The sequence below is a fragment of the Drosophila tropicalis genome, unplaced genomic scaffold (genome assembly GCF_018151085.1).
Source record: "Drosophila tropicalis isolate 14030-0801.00 unplaced genomic scaffold, ASM1815108v1 contig_527, whole genome shotgun sequence".
Taxonomy (NCBI): Eukaryota; Metazoa; Arthropoda; class Insecta; order Diptera; family Drosophilidae; genus Drosophila; species Drosophila tropicalis.
In genome coordinates, this window is record NW_027172999.1 from 3,289,099 (window position 1) to 3,315,366 (window position 26,268).

Consider the following 26,268-nt stretch of genomic DNA (forward strand, 5'->3'; position numbering starts at 1 on the left):
ACGGGGGGCTGTCAAAACTGAAGAATCTTAAGTCTAGGTATTACAAAAAATATAAAGTCACGGGTCTATCATCGGATCTGTCTCGTTACTTGGTTGCTAAATCGAATTTTATTGTTTCTAATTCTAAATGCTGTAATAATTACTTGCAACGTTGCAAGTTGCAATTCTCCGAAAATCCCAAAGAGTTCTATAGTTTCGTTAACTCAAAGCGAAATTATATCTCCCTTCCATCGTTTGCAGTTTCGGCCTCTTCTGATCAATCTATTCTTGTCGACTACGTACATATCCACTAAGTACACCTCAAGTCAGATGTTGCTCCAAATTAACATTTCTGTTCCATCTAGAAGGACCCGCAATTTCACACCGCTTATACTTCCCACTTGTACAACTAACTTTTCTCTGCATGAACCTTTTCGTATACTATGTAGTGACTACAACAGACGTTGTACGTCTGTAACGTTGGCACGTTATCGGTTCCGAAACATCGCTTCGGGTATAAAAACTGCGATCTTGTCCTTCCTCGCTCGTAATTAGTTGTAATCATCTTTTTTTTTAACCTATCCTGTTTTCTTTTTATATGTAACCTTTTATCTTATTACATATAATATTTTCTATTTCTTTAGTTTAATTTATGTTTATATATGAAATACGCCTATGCCCTTAGGTCGGAGTGGGTAGAGGTTGTAACATTAACTTTATTTATGGTCATTTGTAACAGACCCGGGCCTGGTGTCATATGGGCCACTTGTTCGTACTGAGCGTTGTACGACTACGTCTATTAAAAAAAAAAAAAAAAAAAAAAAAACAACATAAGAAATAGAAATGTATTTTGGCCGTTTCAAAATCGCCCCACTTTTCCTCCAAGATTTGGATATATTCTATCGAAAGGTGAATGGAATAAAGTAATGTTGAAGTCAGAGTTTACTAGTTTTGTATCGAATTGCATCTTACAAAGGATAATCAAGGTATAGAATGGGCAATTTTTCTAGACACGGCCTTATTCATTCTAAAGATCCCATAAAATACCGTGGGTAGTAATACAACATACGCGCATAAAGCTATTGGTTAATATTTTGTTTAATTAAAATTTTCAAATTTGCTGGCGTAAATTTTGTTAGTCTTTGAGAAAATTAGTATCCAAATAGGTGAGAAATGGGAGTATAAAAACTTTAAAACAAATCAAATCTGCATGGGTACCAATTTACAGGTTTACAGATTTTTGCAGACTTTTGAGTCTCCCATGCTTTCATTCGTTGCCGCTGCAGGACGGACGTGTTTTTTTGCGATCATCAAATTTTATTGTTTTTCTCGCGATTAAAAATTTTTCTGTCACTTCTACTCTTTATAGGTTTTGTTAAGTCTTTTTGTGTCCGAATTGGATTTTCGCGCTTACGTACACTTGTTTTTGTGAATAAGTAAAATAAAATCTTTAAAAAATGAGCTCTTTTGTCTACCCGCGACTGAATGATAGCTGTTATTGTTTTTGTGTTTTTATTATTCTTAATCAGCACGACGAGACGAGTTCAAATAGCCATGTCCGTCCGTCCGTCCGTCTGGATCAACGCAAACTCCTCTTAGACCGTAAGAGCTAAAGAACTTTTTGAATTATTGCACGTAGGCTTGTATATACAGCAGGGGTTGTATATCTCGGACTCAGCCGGATCGGACCACTCACGAACAGTGACTTTTCTCAATAACTTTAACGTTATTTTCTGTGCTATTGTCGTGAAGCTTAATATTATATTATTTAATTTGCCTATAAACTACTGTGCCAAATTTGATCAAGATCGGGTGACTATATCATATACCTCCCATAGGAACGATCGGTGGAAAACAGTGACTTTTGTAAATAACTTCGTTACTTTTAACGCGACTGCTTTGAAATCAAACATTTGTTAGTTTAATATATCTGTTAATGACTGTGTCAAATTTGATCAAGATCGGGCGACTATATCATATAGCTCCCTTAGGAACGATCTGTCGAAAAAAAGTGACTTTTGTAAATTACTTCGTTACTTTTAACGCGATTGCTTTCAAATTAAACATTTCTTAATTTAATATATTTGTTAATGACTGTGACGAATTTGATAAAGATCGGGTGACTATATCATATAGCTCAGGAGCTAGAAACATTGTCAGTGACAATATCTTCATTGCCAATACAGCAGCAAATAGTGAACAAAGCTAAAGCCCTTTTGGATCCGAAAATTTAATCAGAAAATCTAAATGATTATAGCCCAATAATATCCAGCAGCAATATTTCCAATAATAATAATAACAAAAAAATCGGAAAAATTTAACATCATTTGTAAAAGAAAAACTAAATGAATTATACAAAAAATATATATGTATATAATATAAAAAGACATATTTGCGCTAGAAACAGATAAAATACTTACAAATAATTTCTATAAACAAAAATTTAGACTTAATGATGTTAATGATGTTGATCCTACGTATGTTAAAAATTAAAAAATTATAGATTCCCACACACACATGAAATTGACAAATTATTGAGAGATGAGAGATGACGTCATAAAACCTTTAGCATCCAAATACAACAGTCCCATACTGTTAGTACCAAAGAAATCTCTTCCTGGGACAAATGATAATCGGTTAGAAGCTTCAATAAAAAATTAATTGCAGACAAGATATTTTTCTTGTCTTGACCTTCCTTCTGGTTTTCACCAAATTGAATTGGATAAAAACTGTTAACGTCAAGAATGTCTCGACCACGCGTCACATTAACGCCCGGAATTTTTACCGATACAAAAATAGAACATTTAGCACGAACTGATTTTAAACTTATTTATTAGAAACTGAGTATAGATTATGATGGTGAATCTTGAGTACAACAAATTCTAAAGATCACCGATATATATTAAGCCTTAAGGCCAATGGCCTCGAGCGTCGTTTTGTGCTAATTACACTGTGATAGTCGAAAAAAAAGACATGTCAAAATTCGATGGTTTCACCCTATTTCGGGTCCTGCGAATCGAACTGCATCATTAGTTTTTTAAGTTATCACGATGGTTTCATACAAAATTTTTTGCGGAAGTTTTTCATCAAAGTTGCCATTTTTTCGAAAAGGATGTTTTTTTCATTTGCTTCTAACTTCTAAAATATTCATTTTTTTTACAAACTTTCTTTAGCAAAGTTTCTTAGAATTGAAAGAGCTACAAATGTTGGGAAGTTATCTAGCCTCTAAATCCGTCCGTTCCCGAGCATTGGGACAAAATGTAAAAAAAATCGAATCTTGACCAAATTTTTTTTATGTTTTCTTTCTCGTATTTTGCTAAAATTGATATTATTCCATTTGAAGCTTGATAATTATATGGGAACTTATTTTGCTCAATGACAGCAGAAGAGACACCAGACCTATCTAATTTACGATTTATAATATAATCACATAATCAAATTGAATTTTTTTTAGATGTCAACAAAATTAAACTAACTGTAGTTTTTTAGTGTTTCAAAAATATTCATACAGTCGGTATAATAACTGCATATAAATTGTTTGACAACAATAGTAGTTGTCAAGGGCGTAGCCTGGATTGAGCACGGGGGAGGGGGAGGGGTGCATTTAAATCAATTTACTTAAAGTACTCAAGTACTTACTTTACTTGATAATGCATTATAAAAGTTATGTTAAGAGAAAAAAAATGTTACCCCTTACAAACTTAAATACTGGTTACGCCCTTGATATTAGAAATATTTATTTCCCATGATATTCTACTGATATCGGTGGGCACTTATGAGAGCAAATATTACTCCCACAAATAAGTCTCCCACAAGTTTTGCCGGATTTTGCTACGTGTGTGGAAAATTTACGAGCCCACAATGCAATAACAATTTGCAAAATTGGTCGAAAAGGTTGCGCCCAAAAATGGGTTTCGGCATTCCAATGATTTAGATAGATTCACAATGGCATCATACGGATAACTGCTACGCATGCCAGAATAAACTGCACAGTACCTCATTCGGAGTATATTACAATTACAAAGATGTCAAAGCCCAACAGAAAGATATAATTCGCCAACATTTGTCACCGAACCTGAAGAGTTACTTTCAACGTATGATCCATCCCAAATCGATAAAACTTGTCAACATCTCTAGATATCCCAAGCTCGATTATATACGAAGGTAAGACAACTAAAATTGTCACAAAGGCAAGCGAATTCTTTAGCACATCATTTACGATCTGTTAACATTTTGTCTAAGGATGTAAAAGTGTACGGGTATAGGAAGAGACTTTTTGACTTTTTCGAAATAAACGGCAATAATACGTTTGCATTCTGCGAAAATATCATTGGGTTAATGGAACATATGAATTGCACGTACAAACTAAAGGAGTGGCGATTGGTTTTCGATTCAATGAAACTAATTTTGGATTGTGTTCAGTTCAATGGAAAATATGTACTGACCTAAAAGTTGTTGCTCTACTCACTGGCTTGCAAGCGGGTTATACGAAAAAGATGTGCTTCATTTGTTATTGGGATACCAGATTATACCGACGGTATAAATATTTTTCAAAAACTAAAAAACTACAGTTAGTTTAATTTTGTTGACATCTAAAAAAATTCAATTTGATTATGTGGTTATATTATAAATCGTAAATTAGATAGGTCTGGTCAAGATTCGATTTTTTTTACATTATGTTCCAATGCTCGGGAACGGACGCACTTAGATGCTAGATAATTTCCCAACAATTCTAAGAAACTTTGCTAAAGAAAGTTTGTAAAAAAAATGAATATTTTAGAAGTTAGAAGCAAATGAAAAAAACATCCTTTTCGAAAAAATGGCAACTTTGATGAAAAACTTCCGCAAAAAATTTTGTATGAAACCATCGTGATAACTTAAAAAACTAATGATGCAGTTCGATTCGCAGGACCCGAAATAGGGTGAAACCATCGAATTTTGCCATGACTTTTTTTTTTTTTGAAAAAAAACTATCACATACTAAATCTAAAAGGAAAACGATCAGGGCTACCCAAATTCAGGGCTCGGCTACAACATACCGCCTCTACAACAAATACCCTTGGGACTTAACGTCTTTTCCACAGATAAAGCTCATATCGATTTAAAAGATTACCATGAATGTGCTATTGCATTCCAGCATCTGAAAACTGCACTTATTAATCCTCCAGTATCCAGATTTCAATAGAGAATTTTGCATCGCAACCGATACTAGTAAATTCGCTTGTGGAGCAATGCTCAATCAAGAATATGACAATCAACAGTTACCAATATCATTTACATACCGCACGTTTACCAAGTGCGAGAACAACAAATCAACAATTGAACAAGAACTAATAGAATCTTATATATGAAAAAAGTCGGGTATTCCTCCCTGACGCCATAACTCCAGAACGCACAAACCGATTCCGTTCACACTGTGGAGTTAGGTTCAAGCATGGTTTTTGTCTACTTTTTATGTCGATATCATACGCGCGAACTTATAGCTATCTGTGAACTAAATAGGAAGGGTTAGATAAGTATATTAATAGCAGATTCTGAGCATATTAAAGGGAAATAAAGGTTGTAATCAGAGCAGAGGACACTAAAAGGTTCATTCATGTTAGAAGAACATCGTCTAAGGGTTAAAGGTATAATAGGATGTCTACTCCGTCGACATGGTACCGACAGATTTACCTGAGCTAATAACACAATCGAGTCAATATCACCAATTAAAAGCTTGTGCATAAAAATAGCACCAAACATAATTCTACGGTTAGTTAGGGAAAAAAGCTTAATCAAAAGAAGTCTAATAAAATACGAAGGCAAATCGACATTGCGATCCCAGCTTAAGACACGAAGAGCAAAAAGCAAGAACTGCTTTTGAACGGACTCAAGTCTATTCTGGTGCGACTCATATTGAGGTGACCAAATACAAGATCCATACTTTAAATTAAAATTTGGTTGTATATCGATCATCAAATTCTTTTGACCATCTTTTGAAGAAACCTCGAACACTCATAGCCTTTTCGACCGTGTTGGAAATATGAGTGTTCAAATTTAACTTATGGTCCATAAGTACGCCCAAATCATTCATATTATTTAGACGTTCTAAAGGACTATTATTTAGAAAATAAGTAACTAGTTAAGGAGTTACGAAAAAACTCATTACCTTACATTTGGTAGTGTTAATACTTAATAGATTAAACTGGCACCACGATTGAAAGTTTTTAAGATCAGCTTGTAACCGACTACATGAATCTATATAAAGATGTAAGTAAGACAAAGCTTGACATCGTCAGCATAGATAAGCACACGCGAATGAACAATGACTGATGGAAGATCGTTAATGAATAAAGTGAAAAGTAGAGGGCCAGGATGACTACCTTGACGTACAACAGATGTCCCAGGAATGGAATTTAAAAGAATAAGACCTAAAAAGTACCTTCTGTTTTCTATTTGTTAAATATTCTCGAACCCAAGAAGGTGGAAACCCAATGTCGCTCAGTTTAGAAAGTAATAAAGTATGATTAACAGAATCAAAGGCTTTGCTGAATTCAGTGTATATGACTTCAGGTAAATTCTAAAAGGTTAGTAGTTGTAGATCTACGTTCCACAACCTTATATTGGCTGCAAAAATGGTGCAATTGAGAAATTATAATTTCTCAACAATTTTGACTCTTTCCAAATAAATGGAAAAGAGAAAGGTTCGACAGACAATAAAAACAATTTTAAAATGGGTTTACATAATGCGTTTGCACAGAACCCCTGAGTACACACCCAGGTAGACCATCCGGAGAATAAACGGGTTTAACTAGTTTAAGTTCGCTAAGAAGAGAACTTTCATCAATCATTGGATTGAAAATGCAATTAGCCTATTTTAAATGTTAAGGATACGGACTTGCTCGATATTCCATTAAGGAATAAGTTGTTTTAAAACTCGCAAACATATCGGCAAATTCCTGATCAGTGCTCGCTTTTTTATTTTGAAAGGACAAGAGAGTGCACAGAGGTCTTATGTTTAGAATTAACAAAGTTCCAAACTCGTTTAGGGTCAGAAGAAAATTGAAGCTTACACCGCTGAAGATAATTCTTATAGCATTGTGTATTAAGCATCATGAATTTTGACCGAGCGACTGTATACAGAGCGTAATAAGATGAACGATGTGTTTTTTGAAACTTCTTATAATATCGAGTCTTCATATTGTTCAAATTGGATAACTCTCGAGAGAACCAGGGAGCTTTGTTAAGCCGCACATGCCTACCAAATATCAAAGAGGTGAATTCAGAGTATCATAAAAAAAGCCAACAGTTGAGTTCATATCGGTAGTAGTTAGAGGTAACTCATTTGAACCAAGTAGTGGTAAAGGCAATGGCAGATAAATTTTTAAATTCAATGTAGGATGAAATTTGTCTCACAATAAGAAGAATCAAATACAAAAATGAGATCTTACGATTTTCAAGTAGAATTTAAGACAGGGTTGACTTGGCATAAAGATAAGCCTAGAAGGCCATTAATAAAGTCACCAGCGGATGCTGATGTGGTAGGAATGGTGTTAGATGTTGTTTTTGGCAGGCGAATCGGTTGCCGATTTGTCTTGTTTACAGTATACAGTATCCTAAACTATTATATGTTTCGTCCAAAAATCTTCTCGACATATACATATACATATGTCGGAGAATGAATCAAAGCCTACTATGTTGTTTTATCAGGTGTCAATGAATCAAAGCCTACTATGGTGCTTTGAGAATTGTCAAGTGTCAGCGCATTGTGTAGTTTACAACACTGCCGTGCAACGTTTGCAGACTGACACCTGACTAATAAGTCAAAGCCTACTAGTTAGTTCCAATGTATTGACAGGTGCGTCAGTTGTAGCCCTAGTTGAGCATCTAAGCAACCTTAGCAACTAATGCTGAGAGCTGTCTTCAAGTCAGGTCCTATATAAAGGGGGGGCCTCGGGCTAGAGAACTTAGTGTACAACCTACCCGGGAACTAGCCGTAGTGCAAAGTACAAAAAAAAACAGTAAAAAGACAATGAGTGATTTAAATAAAACAGGCTACGCCCCGACATCAGAAGTGGGATTGTCTCCACCGCAATTTAATCCTGACGACCGCTTGTGCATGATTTTGGAAGCGCAACACCGTAGTTTAATCGATGTGATCAGTGCAGTTAAAAGTGGACGACTGGGGCAAGGTCGTACAAAATCAGTTGTCTTGCCAAAGTTTGACCCTGACTCTTTGGGATCAAGTGCTGCTGCATGGTGCTCGACTGTGGACCTAATACTGGCGGAGAATTCGTTGGAGGGCAGCGCACTTCTCATGGCCCTAAGCAAATCGCTGGAAGGGAGTGCGTCCAATTGGCTATCCCAAATTTCTTTTGCTGGTATGACGTGGAACCAATTCAAGGAATTGTTTCTGCAGCACTTTGAAGGCACTGAAACCCCTGCTGCCACAATTTTCAACATTCTCAATGGCCGTCCAAACGAAGGAGAGTGCTTGTCATTGTACGGAAGCCGACTACTCACGTCACTGCTGTCAAAATGTCAGTAATTTTAGCACACACTGCTCAGGTTGAGCCGAAGCTGCAACGAACAATTTTTACAACCAATACCAAGACGCGCAACGAGATGCTAAATGAGTTAAAAGCCTTTGCTGTTGGTAAAAGGAAAGACCATTCTGTTCCAGTAGACGCTAAAAACAAGCGAATGCGACTACAACTACAAGCTGCCGTGAAATGTCATTTTTGCGGAAAAAATGGACACAAAATGGCGTATTGCCGTTTAAGAAGACAAGGAAACCAGAGATTTTGTCAGCACACTGCCTGTCCACCAGAGATGAAGAGAAGACCAGATATATGTTTCAAATGCGGAGTTGCTGGACACATGAAGTCTGCTTGCCCTGAAGGATCATCATCATTGATACCGAAAAGAACTGAAGAAAGACGTGTAAACTTGTGCCAAGTTAAAGAACCCATTGGTACCCTAACCCAATCCGTTGAGTCGTACCCATTTTACTTTGATTCCGGAGCTGAATGTTCTCTTGTAAAGGAAGCATTATCACATAAGCTTTCGGGAAAACGAATTAACAATTTAGTCCTCTTGAAGGGCATTGGGGACCATACAGTAACTAGTACTTTGCTAATTTTGTCAAATGTTAAAATAACTAATTATTTCCTTGAAGTTCTGTTTCATGTTGTTCTAAGCGATAGCTTAAATTTCGACATTATAATAGGTCGTGAAATTCTTTATCATAATTTTAAGGTCATATTATCATGTAATAAGGTCGAATTTCTGAAAACAATATCTGCATGTGCTTTGGCTGTGTCTGATACCTCTTGAAATCCTCTTCAAATTATTAGTGTGCTAACCAATAAGCCAGTTTTGTCAATTTTTGACCCTCAACATGGTATTGAACTGCAGACATATGCAAGTGCTATTGGGTATGGAGCTATCTTGTTGCACAAAATTAAAAATAAGACTTATGTAGTGGAGTACTTTAGCAAGACCACAAGTTTATATGAATCCAAATACCATTCGTATTAGTTAGAAACATTACATGGTAGAAAGATTGTAGTTTTCACTGACTGTAATTCATTAAAAGCATCCAGGACAAAAATTGAGTTATTGCCAAGAATTTATCGTTGGTGGGCATACCTTCAGTCTTTCGACTTTGACATACAATACCGAGAGGGTAAACGGATGGCTCACGTTGATTTCTTATCTAGAAATCCATTACCTCCGAGAAACTCGAAAGAATTCTTGAAAGTTGTTGAAAAACGAATAAAGCTTACTGAAATATCTCAAGATTGAATTTGAGTGGAACAAAATAGAGATCAAGATATAAAAGAGATAATTTCTAAGTTAAAAGAAAACGATTTACCGTTAGAAATATGTAAGACCTCTGACCTACCAGTACGAGTCTTGTGTTTTATTGTCCAACGAAACGGAAAAAGTCATTAGACAAAGTTTATGATTTCTACTGGTTTAAGGGCAACCATGGCATACTCTTCATGTAGATATCACAGGTAAACTTAGTGGGAAAAGCGACCGTAAGGAATATGTAATTGTAGTCACAGACGCATTTACTAAGTACGTATATTTACATCATACATTTACATTAAGTGCCGAGAGTTGTGCCAAATCGTGTTGTGGCTGATCATGGCAAAAGCTTTACCGAGCTGTGATTCGTCGAGTTCTGTTCATCACAAAAGATTCAGCTTCACTTAATAGCAATATTAGCAAGCCGTGCTAACGGACAAGTTGAGAGGGTGATGATTACTCTCAAGAATTTGCTAACAGCTGTAGAAACAAGCTCAAGGTGTTGGCAAGAAGCACCGGGTGATGTTCAATTGGCAATTAATTGTACAGTTAATAGAGTAACAAAGGAAAGTCCCTTATAATTATTTATTGGAAAAGTTGCGTGACCCTTGGGCTTGATTCCGATCAGCAAGTCGGAACTGAAGTTAACCTTGAAGAAACTAGGTCGAGAGCTTTAGCAAATATGAAAGTTGCGGGTGAATATGAAAAGGCAAGATTCGATAAGAACAAAGCTAAAATGCAGAAATTTAGTGTGGGAGATTTTGTATGAAAGACAGATTCAGATAGTTGAAGTTTTGGAGAACGACAGGTATTTGTTAAAAAATGCAAAGAGACATCAGACAATATAAATATTCACATGAGAGCATAAAAAAATTGCCAGATGGACAGATTCCAAGCGAGTTTGAAGTCGATGAGAGTCTGTCTAGAGAAACCGTTGAGAGAGACGGTATTGAAGCTGTTGAAATAGACAGTATGGAAACCGTTGAAAAAAACGGTATGGAAGCTGTTGAAATAGACAGTATGGAAACCGTTGAAAGAAGCTGTTGAAATAGACAGTATGGAAACCGTTGAAGAGACGGTACTTAAGGTTTTGAAACTGACATTATGAATGAAGTGTGTATTGAGATATACGATTATCGATCGCTGCGTGATGGTATCTGGTTCAAGAGAAGTTGTCGTATGTTGAGCTGAATATTTTATCAAATGTTAATTACACGAGAACAAGTGAATGTCATAATGGTTATCCGTCTAGAAGAGACGATGGTTATCCGTCTAGGAGAGACGATGGTTATCCGTCTAGGAGAGACGATGGAACTCCGTAAGATAGACGATAAATTAAGTTTGGAAAATTTGAAAAGGAAAAAAAGGAAACTGTTGAAAGACACAGTAATGAAGTAGTTAATAAGAAAACTGTTGAAATAAGTGAAACTATTAGAGAAAGGCTGACTTAAGAACTTAAAAAATTTGTCATAATGCAAGCACAAGTACAAAACGAATGTTTTGATCATGACGCATAACATTATGGAAACAGAAGATAATTTAAATATTCTATTCGAAAAGTTGAAGCTAAAATTTTGTAGTAAAGCATTATTGTGGATTACACGAGGACGTGTAAAGGTCAGGATGGCCGTGTCGGATAGAAGCTGAGAGTGAACCGTCCAAGTGAGACGATGGTGAGCCGTACAAGTGAGACGAAGGTTATCCGTCCAAGTGAGACGAAGGTTATCCGTCCAAGTGAGACGATGATTGTTTCTTTTTTAATTAAATTTGGAATTTTAGTTAAAGAAAATGTAAAATCGACAATTTGGCAAAATATTATGTAATGAAAACAAGCATCATGTTTTATTTTTGTAACCTGCATAGGTGAAGTTATTGAATGGAATTGAAAGAAATATGTTTTCAAATGTTTTAATTAAGAATAAATGTTAAAAGTTTGTGCAAAGAAATGTTGAACTGAATATTTTATCAGATGGTTATCCGTCTAAGAGAGACGATGATTATGATATTCGTCTAAAAGAGACGATGAATTAAGTTTGAAATCTATTACAAAGACATTTTTGAAGTTAATGTTTGGCATATTACACGAGGACGTGTAACTTGTCAGAATGGCCGTGTCGGAGAATGAATCAAAGCCTACTATGTTGTTTTATCAGGTGTCAATGAATCAAAGCCTACTATGGTGCTTTGAGAATTGTCAGCTGTCAGCGCATTGTGTAGTTTACAACACTGCCGTGCAGCGTTTGCAGACTGACACCTGACTAATAAGTCAAAGCCTACTAGTTAGTTCCAATGTATTGACAGGTGCGTCAGTTGTAGCCCTGGTTTAGCATCTAAGCAACCTTAGCAACTAATGCTGAGAGCTGTCTTCAGGTCAGGTCCTATATAAAGGGGGGGCCTCGGGCTAGAGAGCTCAGTGTACAACCTCCCCGGGAACTAGCCGTACAGTTCAAAATAAAAGTAAAGAAGTGAAAGTAGTGCAAAGTACAAAAAAACAGTAAAAAGACAATGAGTGATTTAAATATAACAGGCTACGCCCCGACACATACATATACTTTTACAACCACTCAATGTCACAGCATTGACAGTATCGAAACATGTATGTATATGCAGTCAAACTTTTAGTGAAAAGCGATCATCGTCCACTATTATACCTATTTTCTATGAGACATCCATCTTCAAAATCAGGTAGCTTTAGAACTATATAAGCTTCTAGAAATTGACCACGTCATTTTCACAGCAAATCACCATCAAACTTTACGAATCATCGAAAGAAATTATAAAAGATACAATGAATATCTTAAAATGTATGTATATTTCTTCAGATAAAACGGATTGGGATACATGTCTTAAATATTATACTTTTTGGTTGTATGTTTTTGCCGGCTCGAGATCAAATTTTTGGGTGAATAAAAACAAAATAAAAAAACAGTTTGTTCTTATATTATAAGATGGGAAAATTTCCATCGCCTATAGTTTTATGATATCCAATAAGATAGATCCAGTCTGCAACATTGAAGCTTACGACAAAGAAGTTAAATATAGATTACAGTGTGCACATAAAAGATCTCAAATATTAGCAGAAAAACACAAGGTAGTTAATCAAAATATCTTTAAGAAGAAAGTAAATACTACTGAAATATCTATAGGAAATCTAGTACTTGTAAGGAATGAATCAGGACATAAAAATGATAAAAATTATAAGAAGAAAAAAAAAAACAAACAGACTAAAAGTTAATTTAAATAGAGTTACAAAATACAATTCCGCATAAAACGAAAAAAAAAAATGTTTTTTTTATAATATATAATATATAAATATATGTATATAAATTCATGCGAAATATAAAATAATTACACTTAAAAGCATAATGTTTGTTAAATGAATAAATTTATTTTATCCATAAATTCATTCCCAAAAAAAAACGAGAGGTGTAACATACAGTTGTGTTCACGAATATAGCAGTGCAGTACACGCTAACAAAGATTCATACATCTTTCACATATTCCTTTTTAAAGATTCAGTTTTCTAACTTTGGTTATGTTAAATGGTATATAGGCATAGGAAAACTGAACAATTTCCTATAATTGTCGTTTTGTTTTTATCTCCACAAATTTGGCTCTTCAAAAAAAATAGCAGTGTACATGTATGTAAAGGTACATAAGTATTAAATTTAAATTATTAGATAATTATGTTCTACTACTGTTTGCGACAACTAAAGCTAAAATGTTCACAATAGTAGGAAGAGGAACGCATTGCTGTGCTGAGAAGACGTAGTGGTAGTAGTCCAAAACCTTGGAAAACAGCAATATAAATTTTAGCAGGATGTTCTGCAAAAATGGTGTCTGCTGCCCTAGGCTACTAAAAAAAGGCGAAAAACGTGGCATAAAAAGTGTAAATATGGCTTTAAATTACTGGCACATTGTTATATAAAGCAGATTGAAACAGTTTCCATCTTCTAATTTATTTATTTATTTATTTGTACAATGTTAGCTTATAGATAAATCTATAGCTACAGGGGGGGACAGCCATAGCTGCTAAGGCCTTCGGCTGGTACATGTTTAGATATTCATTCTTTTAATATAATTCATTTAATTTTCTTAGTCTAGAATATATGTATTATTTTGTATGCTAGCTTATCTTATAAGAGGTTCATAATATTGGTTAGATTGAGGTATTTTATAATTTCTTTTAGATCTTCAGGGGTTGGGTTGGATAGGAGTGCGATAAGGTTTTGGTTTGGGATATGGTTTCGAAAGCTTTGAAACACCGTGCATGTGTTCAAGATATGTTCTATATTCATAATAGAATTTGTGTTGCAGAATTTACAGTGGATTATTTTGAAGGAATCGGTGTTCGTGTGTTAGTCTCGTATGTCCTAGTCGTAGCCTTATAAGTTTTATTTGGGTTTTTCTAGGTATTTGGCAAATTTCTAGTTTTTTAAGATAGTCATCAACATTGTATTTGTTATGTGTGTTTATCTCTTGATACCAGCATGATGTCTGTTGAATTAGTAGTGAATTTAGATTGGAGAAGTGGTTTTTAATGTATCTGTTTATGTCTGTTTTGTTATAATTGGGATGCGTAATGAGGGGTGATATAGTCGCCGTTTTTGCTGCTTCGTCAGCAAATTCGTAGCCCTTTATATCAACATGGCTAGGGACCCATAGGAGCATGATTTTAGGCTGTTGTTTGATTAGTGTTTTTCGAATTATGTCTGGGTAATATGTGTTGTTGTTAATATTTTGAATAGCTTCAATTGCTGACAACGAATCAGAACAGATGCATACTTTGCCTTTTATCTTGGTGGCTATTATGGTTGCTTCGAATATGGCAATGATTTCTGCCGAAAATACCGATGAGTATAGTGGCAGAATCCCCAATTTAAGAGTCTCGTTTTCTGTCGTTATTGAATACCCTGTAATACAGTTTTTCAGAGAACCGTCGGTGTATATAAATGTGTTATCGTTAAGCTTAAGCTTAATTTCTGCAAATTGTTTAGTGTAAATTTCATTGCTCGTGTGCCCTTTCTTAAAAACGTTCAAGTATAGGTCTATTGTATTCGTGTTAATGAACCACGGAGGGTCTGACTTTCGAGTTTTTCCTATTGGGGTTGGTGTAATACCCAAATTGAAGCAAGAATTTATGCATTTTTGTAAGGTGGAATCTCTGTACCCCTTCCTATTATTTTTATTTATTTTATTTATTATTTCTTTAAGTGGGGTGTCGTACGAATTAAGGATTGGGTTAATCACTTTGGTCAATAGCTGTTGCGTTCTGTTTTCAATAGTTGGGAAGTTTGCTTCAAAATATAGATTATTTATTGGCGTCGAGCGGAAAGCGCCCAGAGCGACTCGCAATGCTGTGTTTAGTGCGGTCTTTATTGGCTTGATTGTTGTCTTGGGGGCCCGACCATAGATCGGGAGGCCATAATCTATTTTTGAGAGGCATATGCTTTTAACTATTTGTACTAATGTGTATGTGTGGCAGTTAAATTTTGGGCTCGAGAGACATTTTAGAATATTAAGGGATTTATTTAACGACTTTTGCAAATTTTTTATGTGGGAGTGCCATTTGTACTTGGCACTAAAGGAGAGTCCTAGCAATTTTAGTTCCTTGACGTTTTCTATGGTGGCTGATTGGGACGACACTTGAGGGTGGCAATTCTGTTTTCTACAAATATGTAGGTGTTTACATTTTGTGAGAGACAGCGATGCGCCCGAAGTTTGGCACCAATTGTCAATGTTTTCAAATAGACTGTCTAGTTTTATTGTACTTTGTTTTTCTTTATTGAGATCAACTAATATATTGTAGTCGTCTGCGTATGCAGTGAAGTTAATATTTTTGTGCCTTGCTATTAACTCAGAGAGACTATTAAACGCTGTTAGAAACAGTATAACCGATAGTGGTGATCCTTGTGGAATACCGTTCCGAAGAGGCTTGCAATTTGAGTAATTTTTATTGACGCACACTCTGATTTGCCTATTGGCCATGAAGTTTTTAATGAATTTTATTATTGTAGGGCCGCATTGCCATTTTTTTAGTTGATTAATAATGGTGTGGACTCCGACTTTATCAAACGCTTTGGCAAAATCTAACGAGACAAGTGATATGTGTCTTTTTGCTGAAAGGGATCTACTGATCAGAGCGTCTACAAGGAGTAGACAATCGGCAGTTGATCTTCCTTTTTGGAAGCCTAGTTGATGGCTGTTAAGTAGTTTGTTCGTTGTGACAAACCACCATAGCCGCTTTGAAATTATCTTGTCTAAAACTTTTGCGATACATGAGTTTAGGGATATGGGTCTGTATGCTTCTATTGTAGTTTTGTCTTGTCCTGGCTTTAAAACTGGTATTATTGTGCTGATTTTATAAATCTGTGGGATATGTGTTTCTAGGATGGGTTTGAATAGAGTGACGATTCTAGTTTTAAGTGGTGTTGATACATGTTGCATCATGCTGTAATTGATTTTGTCGAAACCTGGTGTATGTCCTTTAAGGCTGTTAAGTGCTGATGCGAATTCTAAGAAGCCTATCTCTTGTTCCATGAATTTGGCAGAGTTGTGTGGTGGGCTACAGGTGTGGGTGGTATTTGTTTTCTGTTTTGCTTCTACAAATGCAGAGGTGAATAGTTGGTCCTCTGATTGTCTAGACCAGTGGTTCGCAAAGGATGTTGCTATTTCTCCTGCGTCCGAATACGATGTATTTGTGGTCGTGTCCTGCATGCAGTGGATTTGGGAAGATTTGTGGAGTCCGTTAAGTCTTCTTATTTTATTCCATATTGTTTCGGTGGTAGATCTAGGGGAAATGTCAGATGTAAATTCTTGTACACTTCGAGCTTTGCTCTCTCTAATTAATCTGCGAAGTTGAGCATTAAGTTTTTTATATCTGATGATATTCTCTGTAGTCATGTCTCGATTAAGGGCTTTCCATGCTAGTATTTTTTTCCCCTACTGTTAGCTATTTCCTTGTTCCACCAAGGTACGTTATATTGACGTTTGGGTGGTTTACAGAGGGGGATACTTTTGTATGCGCTTTGTAGGATAATGTTGTTGATGTTACTGGCTTCCTTATTAACATTTGGGGGTATTGTTGTTATATTATTAAGCTCGTCAGTCAGTCTTTCGAATTTATCCCAATTTGCTTGTTTTGTGTGTGGGTTTTGTATTGACCGTTCGAGAACATTTTTATGGTGATAGGGAAGTGATCACTTCCTTCGAGAGTGTCGCTGATGCTGAAGTCGCAGTTTATTTTAAGTTCTGCTGAGCAGAATGCAAGGTCTATGTGCGTGAATGTGTTGTGAGTAGAGAATTGTGTGGGTTGACCATTGTTTAGGATGATGTTGTTGTGGTCGTGAATAAATTTGGCTAAAATTTTACCTCTGCGATTGCTGGAAGGTGAGCCCCAGTAACTGTTCCAACTGTTAAAGTCTCCTGTATAAAGGGTTGGAGCGCTTGTACATATTTGGGAATGCTGTTTCAAGGTCTACCAAAGAAAATTTTTGATTAGGGGGTATATAGGCGGCAACAATATAAAACTTTTTTGCTGAGTGAATTTCGACTGTGATGGCATCAAATGATTGGCCGACGGAAATCAGTTTGTGTTGAATTGACTTATGCACAATATAGCCACGCCGCCCTTTGCTGTGGAGCAGGTAGTGTGGTGCATTGAAAAATTAGTTGGAGTTGGAACTTGACTTAAGTTAGTTAGGTGGGTTTCTTGTAAAGAAATTATCTTCGGCTTGAACCGATTTATGAGGATTAAGAGCTCGTTGTAATTGTTTGAAAACCCATTGAGGTTCCATTGCAAAATTGTTAGTGTAGTGTTAGTGTAGATGTAGTGCTAGTTTAGATTTAGATCTTAAATTTTGTTGTTAGATTTTATGAGAGTTTTCAAAGAATTTGGAGACGGGTTAGTGTTCTTAGACTTAGCCATGCTTCTTGTTATGATACGTTTCGATCTATTAGATATATTATGTGGGAGTATGCTAGGGTTCTTAGACTTGCTGCTTGTACTTGGTTGGTCGGCTAGGGTGTCGGTTGACATGTCTTCGGGTTCCGATTCGTACTGAACTGCTTTTCGCTTAGTGCTTTCTGGGATTGTTAGGGTGGCGCTTCTGGGTCAAACATGATCTAATGCTGACAGTAATGGATGTCACTTGTCGGCGTAGACTCATATAACAATAGCTAAACGTTTGTATTTTCATAAAACACCACATGAATCTTTCAACTGCAAAGTGGGTAATATTCTCGGGCAGACGGCCGCAAAGTAGTCTTGTTTAGTGTTGCGGGTCTAAACAGTGTACGTCGGCCAGAATATACAGAATTTACCACCGAAACCACACACAAACAGCGGTTAGGCAATGGGGAATGATTTGGGCTTGTTTCTCATAGATTGGATTTGGTCCACTTCATAAGATTGATTGGAATATGGACCGAAATGTCTACATGAACGTCATGAAGAAGGTTATGCTCTCCTATATCATATGGAACATGTCTATACTATGGACATATCACCGTTCCAACGACCCAAAACATAGGTGCAATCTCGAAAAAGTGGTTTTTAATTCGAAAGAATCGATGTAATGCCAGGGCCAGCTTAGTCGCTGGATTGGTAACCCATTGAAAATGTATGGGGTAACATTCAGAGAATTGTCACAAAACAAATCCGTCCAATACAGCTTAAGACTGGGAAGTTATCAGCAGCAGATCCCAGTTTAGCTTTGCTGGATTCGATGCTGGGCAGGTCCTATGCGAATATTGCCTACAAGTGGTTCACAACTAAGAATTAAGTCCTAAGAACCAAAGGTGACCGGAATTTGAAGTTTCAAAAAATTTCTAAACGACAGATTTTAATTCTTAGTTGTCACTGCTATTTTTATGAAATGTCCTGCCAGCAATATCAACGCATTCCCGAATGTTCCCAATTGACTTCGCACTTTTAAATCATGTTCAATGTTTATTAACGTTTCATTGTAAGTGGCTTCTGTCAATTCCATGGTCATGTCGGAATGGGCCGAAGCAGGAAATTTTATCCGCACCCGAGAGCTAGACAAATTTTGCAACCCGAAGCCAACCCGCCCGCCCGAAAAATTTGTAATAAAAAATTAAATTTTCTTTTACTTCTGCGAAACAGTACTTACATTAAATATATTTTGCCCGATGACGAAAAAACTCTCGCTTGTCGTAGAGCTCACAGGGATACATAAAATATGTTTGGCCACCACTTGTAACAATTTCAAGTTAGTTGCCAGCAAAGTCCAAAAGTCTTAAATTCCCATATTTGAAGAAGTAGTTGTGGCATATTATTTTTCTATCTCTAAATCGATCGCATTCTTTTCAATTTTCACTCTATTCGGTTGATTTGTATCGAAATACTCTTGGAATTCATAGCTCGAATATGGCAAAGAGTTTTCAATTTTCGAGTCGTCACCTGTCACTTGCGACTTCATAAATTTCAAGCATCATGCTTTTGACAGTTTCCAAAATATCATTACACCCTTGCAAAAGAGGTATATTAATTTTGGTCAGAAGTGTGCAACGCATAGAACGAAGCATCTCCGACCATACAAAGTATATATATTCTTGATCAGCACGACGAGACGAGTTCAAATAGCCATGTCCGTCCGTCCGTCCGTCTGGATAAACGCAAACTCCTCCTAGACCGTAAGAGCTACAGAGCTGAAATTTTGCACGTAGGCTTGTATATACTGCAGGGGTTGTATATCTCGGATTCAGCCAGATCGGACCACTATATCATACAGCTCACATACAAACCCCAAAGTCACGAACAGTGACTTTTCTCAATAACTTCGTTATTTTCTGCGCTATTATCGTGAAACTTAATATTAGAGAGATTATTACGCCTATAAACTACTGTGCCAAATTTGATCATCTAGCTCAAATTAAAACGATCGGTCGAAAACAGTGACTTTTGTAAATAACTTCGTTACTTTTAACGCGATTGCATTTAAATTAAACATTTGTTAGTTTAATATATCTGTTAATGACTGTGTCAAATTTGATCAAGATCGGGCGACTATATCATATAGCTCCCATAGGAACGATCGGTCGAAAACAGTGACTTTTGTAAATTACTTCGTTACTTTTAACGCGATTGCTTTCAAATTAAACATTTCTTAATTTAATATATCTGTTAATGACTGTGTCAAATTTGATCAAGATCGGGCGACTATATCATATAGCTCCCATAGGAACGATCGGTCGAAAACAGTGACTTTTGTAAATTACTTCGTTACTTTTAACGCGATTGCTTTCAAATTAAACATTTCTTAATTTAATATATTTGTTAATAACTGTGCCGAATTAGATAAAGATCGGGTGACTATATCATATAGCTCCCATAGGAACGATCTGTGGAAAACAGTGACTATGATCAATATCTTCGTTATTTCCTATGATTGTAGGCCATTCTTTCGCAAACATAAGGCTTTTTAGATAAAACGTTCTTCCACATTGATGGCTAATAGGTAAGGAAAGATTTACCAAAAAGTTGCAAGGGTATACAAACTTTGACGCGGTCGAAGTTAGCCCCGGCTCTCTGGTTTTTTTTTCATCATGCAAAAAACTTAGTTCTTTGAATGGAGGGTTTAAAAATAACCCAACCAAATGCACTGAAGTTGGCTAAAAACGAATTTCCAAAGAACTTAAAGTTTTTTGTTTTAGTTGTTCTATAACATTGGAATCAAATATTTCTACTTTAAAGGTAAGATTCAATGAGTTTGTGGGTGTACTGTGGCAGTTTTTGCCGGACTTTGAACATCAGACCCTCCAGCCAAACTCTATCGAAAGCCTGGGCAACGTCGAGAAGGACAGCCGCACAGTATTCTTTTAGTTCGAATGCTGTTCGAATTTCGGATGTTATGCCACTGACTTGTCAAATTGTACCATGTTTTTCGCGGAAGCCGAACTGATGTGAAGGGATTGTGTTCTCCGATGCCAGAAATGAGTTTAGTCGGATCTGCAGGACCTTTTCAAAAAGCTTCGACATGTCAGCAAACTAATGGGCCTATAGGATGATGGCTGGGTTTTGTCCTTTCCCACTTTAGGAATCATGATGATAGTGGACCTTTTCCATGTTCTTGGGAAGTAGCCAATTCTTATTATAGCCATCCACCGGTTGGACTCCTTATCGGTGAAATTGTCTCTGTAGGAGCGCTTAAAGTTGGGTGGGCTTTCCACAGAGGATGTTTAGTGCTGGTTGGGCTGAGCTTTTCTATGTATTTCCTTTGAGCCCAGCTTTCCTCTTGTCTTAACGCCTTGGAGAGGTTGTGATTATCATGCTTTAGGCGAAGTTCTGCTGCTGGTGAGCGAGTAATCTGCCATTCTCTTCTCAGACGTCGTTTTTCTGTTACTAATTGTTCTATCCGCCGGTTCGTAGGCCTGTCAACAGGTTTAGTGTAAGAAGAGGCAGGTGGAATAGATACTCTTGCTGCTGCTCCCATCATAGACTCAAGTGCACAGACGCATATATCAATGTCCTCTGCAGCATCCAGTTTCGGCGAATAGTCAATGTGGGCACTCATGTATATTTTAAATTTAAGACAATTTGTTTTGTTGTTTGTAAGCCTATATGGGCGATCAAGTACTTGAGGTCATGTTAATAGTGTGAATAGCACTGGAGAGTGATCAGAGGTTAAATCTAGCAGTGTATCCGCAGTGATCCGATTACGCGGAATCCATTTGGTTATTGCGAAATCAATCAAGTCAGGCACTTTCTGTGGATCTGTGGGCCAATAAGTAGGCCTACCCGGTGAGACGCAATCCATCTAATTGAGTGGGTTGACTATTGTGTTGTACAACTGCTTGCCTTTAGGATTCACCAGGCGAGACTCCCAGTGCGTTTGTTTGGCGTTATAGTCCCCTGCTGCAATGAAGCGATCTCCGAGTGTGTTAAAGATATCGGTAAATTCATTTTCAGAGATTGAGAAGCGTGGTGGGCAGAGTACAGGGCAGCTAATGTAGTGTTGCCGCAGCTGGTCAGTTATAGCAGTTGCATGTAGGTGCTGTGTTTCAAATCTGTTGAGGAACGAGTGTTTTATACGGTTTTTGATTAGGATACCAGTCCCGCCATGAGGTTTTCCGTCTGGATGGTTTGTTGCATAGAAGGTATATTTTGGTATTTGAAAACTATTTTTTGATGTTAAATGTGTTTCCGAAATCAGCAAAAAGTCGATTTCACTTGAGTCTAGGAATAGTTCCAGTTCATTTTTGTGCTTGGAGGTGCCGTTAGCATTCCAAAGACATAGACATAGGGAAGTTATTATTTATTCTCGATAAGCTTCTGGATAAGCAGGTTTTGATTCCGCATCAGTTCGTGCATACAGTTTTGCATGAACGTCATAAAAGCGGTCATGTTTTGATTCAGTGAGATCAATAGGGCCTCTAAGCCACTTGGAGTTTGCTGGCCAAGCTCTGGTGCGCTCGGTTGCGGATTCTGTAGATGGTAGAGTGACGGGATCTCGTTCGGGGGGCTCCGTCTGTCCAGTTCGGAGCACACTAGCGAAGGATACACTAGGACTGTATGTAGCAGGCATGTTAGATGATCTAACAGTCTTGGAATACCTCAGTCGAAGAATACCTCCGGTGTAGTTTTAGAGGCGTTGACGGTGATTTTGGTCCAGCTGGGGGTTTCGCCCGTTTAGGTGTGATTTAAGATATCTTGAAGACAGGACATCCTCTGTAGTTGGCCGTGTGGTTCCCTCCACAGTTACTGCATAGTCTTAGTGCGACGTTGTTTCTGTCCTTGGTGCAAAAGCCATCCTTATAATGTTCGCCGCAGCCAACACACACTGACCTGAGATTGCAATTGTTAGAGGTGTGGTTGTATTCCTGGCAGTTTTTACACTGCGGTGGTTGGTGTCTCTTATGGGGCTCCTCTACGGTGATTCTTCTGTGCAATAGGAGCTGTAGTTTGTAGATTGGGTGCACTTCATTTGGCTTCGACCGCGTTGCATCTGGTTGGAGCTCGATTTTAAAAAGCGGCTGTGCGACTTTGTTCCTGTTGATGATGTTGACAACGGATTTGACCGCAAACCCTTTTTCGACCAACGCGTCTGCTATTTCTTGAGTAGGGGCTATTCGTTCATTTGGTTTGGTTATTTTCGGCGTATTGCCACTTTTTTTTCTTTTGCGGGCTTAGCCTCCGCTTAGTTATTTTAATATATCTATCCATTCCAGTTTGGACAGAAGTCGTTGGGTTTACTATTTTGGCTGACTTTTGGCGACTTATCGTTGACGGCTTGCGGCCGGTCAATACTACGTTGCAGTAGTTGCTGTCAACGAGCTGACGGTGCTGGTCGGGGCAATCGGTGACCCAGTTATCGATATTGATGGAGAAGCACACTGCTCTCTCCACGGTAAATTGCTGTTGTTTGCTGAGTGGCTTGCACTTTCTATGTTATTGCTTACGGTAGCATTCAGCGAGATCGGCGACACCACCGAAAAGTATGCGTTGTTGCGTTGGACCGAGAGTCGACGCTCACGTTGTTGTTGTACAATTAGTTCTTGTAGCTGTTGCTGGTGGGGATCGAGAGAGCTTGGGCCCGAATTGGTGGACATGGCTTTTCCAAAGAAAAAAGAAAATTACGCACTTTGTTGTTGCAACTTAGTATTTATTCCTATTAGAACAAACTAATAGCAATATGATTGTGAATAGGCGTCTCTGAGGCGACTGAGAGCCCTACACTAATTTTTGCAAACGCGGTGTTTTTTTTTACACTCAATTTTTGCGGAGTGCTTTAAAAAACACCTCTGTACACGGCGGCAGTTAAATTGATAATGTCTCGACTTTGACATACATGTCTACAGCGAATTGCTGAAATAGCCGACGGCACTCCAGACGTGATGTCGTATCCGTCTTTCCCTTGGCAAAAAATGATTGGATATTTTTTGTGTATGTGCAAACCTATATATATAGTTTATTAATAAGATAATGGTACAGTACAATTTTGGATTTCTAGTAGTAGTAGAAGTAGTAGTCCCTCGTAGTTGTAGTAATAGTTGTAGAAGTAATAGTCCCTCGTAGCTGAAGTAATAGAAGTAGAAGTAGTAGTCCCTCGTAGCTGTAGTAATAGTCATAGAAGTAGTAGTCCCTCGTAGCTGTAGAAAGAGTTGTAGTAGTAGAAGTCCCTCGTAGTTGTAGCAGGGAGTCCGATATTGTTCCGAAGTAATTAGTGGAACGACTGAGAAGTACAGCTGTTAACAGACCTTTTAACAGTGCGACGATAACAGCTTCTTAGAGATGGGTCACATACATAACAGATATTGTAACGCATAGTACAAACGATGTGTCTCATTTACACGATGCATGATATAATTTCTTCGCTGAACGACAATGTCTCGTGATGTAGTTGGATCGCCAACAATATTTGCAGCAACATCATCAACGAATGCATTGAATCTTCCCACATGTTCACCTGTTGGAATACGATCAACTTTTATGACAAATTTTTGCGTATCCGATGGCATTCGTTTCAATGTTGTTTTAAACATATTAACCACAGCGTAATTAGCGTAAAAAAATGCTTGCAGCTGTTCAATAATTCCTCTCTTAAACAGTTGTGATCCCTGTATATTGCACAGTACATTCATCTGATCCACCATTGACGAAATAAAATATATTTGCAGAAATTGATGCGGTTCATCTGGTGTTGGCACCATTGAACCATGCAAATGATATATTTGTCTTTATATCTGTTATGGCAAACAATTAAGATAGAATAATTAATTCATTTATTTTTGAAGAGTAGGTGTGACTTCTGATCGTGCGATGGTGTCGTGTGTGGTGTATGTGTAGTTGTTATGTGTTGCAATTGATTGTGTTGGTGTGATTGATTGGTGTGAGTAATTGGTGTGAGTGATTGGTGTAAGTGGTTGGGTGTGTGTGATTTGTTTTGGGGCCCATCGAAATTTCGGGATTTTGTATGTAATTCTTGTGGTCTCATTGTTTGACGACGTTTTACGATACCAATTAAAACTAATGTAATATTTTCTTAATCTAAGTATGAAGAAAAATTTAATTTCCCGTGAAATGATACATGTTTCATAAAAATCCGGCAAAAATGAGCAAAATTTCCCACACATCCTCCATTTCTTTCTTTGCACGTATGTATAAAAAATTTTGCATACCTAATTTTTTTTTAAGTATGGGCGATGAAATCAATCTATTTTTTGTCGAATTTTTATAAAACATGTATCATGCAGTAGACGTAATGTTGTCTATTTTTAAATATTTGCACAAATAATATTTATTGAATTTTTGTATTCTTCCCATGTCCGTAATTAACGTCTTTATTGGAGCGTACTTAAGAAAAGAATTCAAATATAGCTTTTGCAATTGTTGTTGCTCTTTTGTTTCGAACTGGAATTGCTACTAAGTATTTTGTCAAGTAACAAATTAAAGTGACTGCGTCTTGATTACCATGTTCAGATTTTGGTAGTGGTCCAATGGTTAAGGGTGTTTTGATGTGCTTTGTCGTTATTGACTTAGGCATATTGCACATTTATTAACGTAGTCGCTGTTTTTTAAGAATTGCTGGATTGTGCTTGCCGTTACACGATTGCCACCGTCCTTATTGGCGTCAGTCATTTCACAATTGGCTGTACTTTCATTGTTGTTTTCTATCGAAGAATTGTCGTAGTATAACGTATGCGTGTATGAAGAAGGTGGTAAAGCCTTAATAATGGCAGCAGTTAGAGATGTGTTATTTCCGTAGCTTCAAATCCCAAGTTTTTCACACACTAACTTTAATTCTGGCAAATTTATGTTGACAATGTTAATTTTATCATTAGGGATTGTTTGTAGGGGGGCAGAACTAAATTCTGTTTGGGGCAGATAAATGAATTTTCTCCCTTTCTGGTTTTCTTGTGGAAAAAAAGTAGGCACGCAGAACTTTTCTTTTGACTTCTATATTCACTCACAGGTTTAGTACAATTAATTTTAGCTTAAACTAAGAGAGGGGAATCAAGCCCCGCTTGGGGCGAAGTGTGGGGAGTTCTTTTCGTGGGGAGAGCGATGGGCATCATCGGGAGAGCGGCGCGAGGTGAAAGCTCCCGCCTTGGGCATAAACATTCTCCCCCCTTGCAGGAGTGCAAGACCCAGGCTGTCTAATGGCACGCTCCGGACAGGGTCCAGCCGAAGACTGTGCGCATCGCAGTTGGCCGGCCGCCAACCCCTGGTAGACTCCCCTCGAGCATGACCTCCGTCATCACGTCCGCGCCCAGGACCAAAGACACCGACGACGGTCGGTAGAATGTTTCATCCGCCAGGACGATGCCCTCGAACTTTTTGGAGATTTACGGGTCTACCGTAGAGCTTGTAGCACAAGCCATCGACCACCTTCAGGATCGCCTCCAATCGCCATCCTTCACTGATCGGGGACCGGATCACTGCTGCCACCGCTTTTTCCGCCCCAATATTGACGGCTGTCAATTTAAAGACCGTGGCCAGCGACGTCGCCATCGACGATACCGCCGAACAAG

The 26,268-nt window shown here is 37.5% G+C and overlaps 1 protein-coding gene across 1 annotated transcript in view; it reads left to right on the plus strand.

Moving 5' to 3' along the window:
• Positions 1–26,268, plus strand: part of LOC137574942 (prolyl endopeptidase-like) — a 144,637-nt gene that overhangs the window by 17,178 nt on the left and 101,191 nt on the right.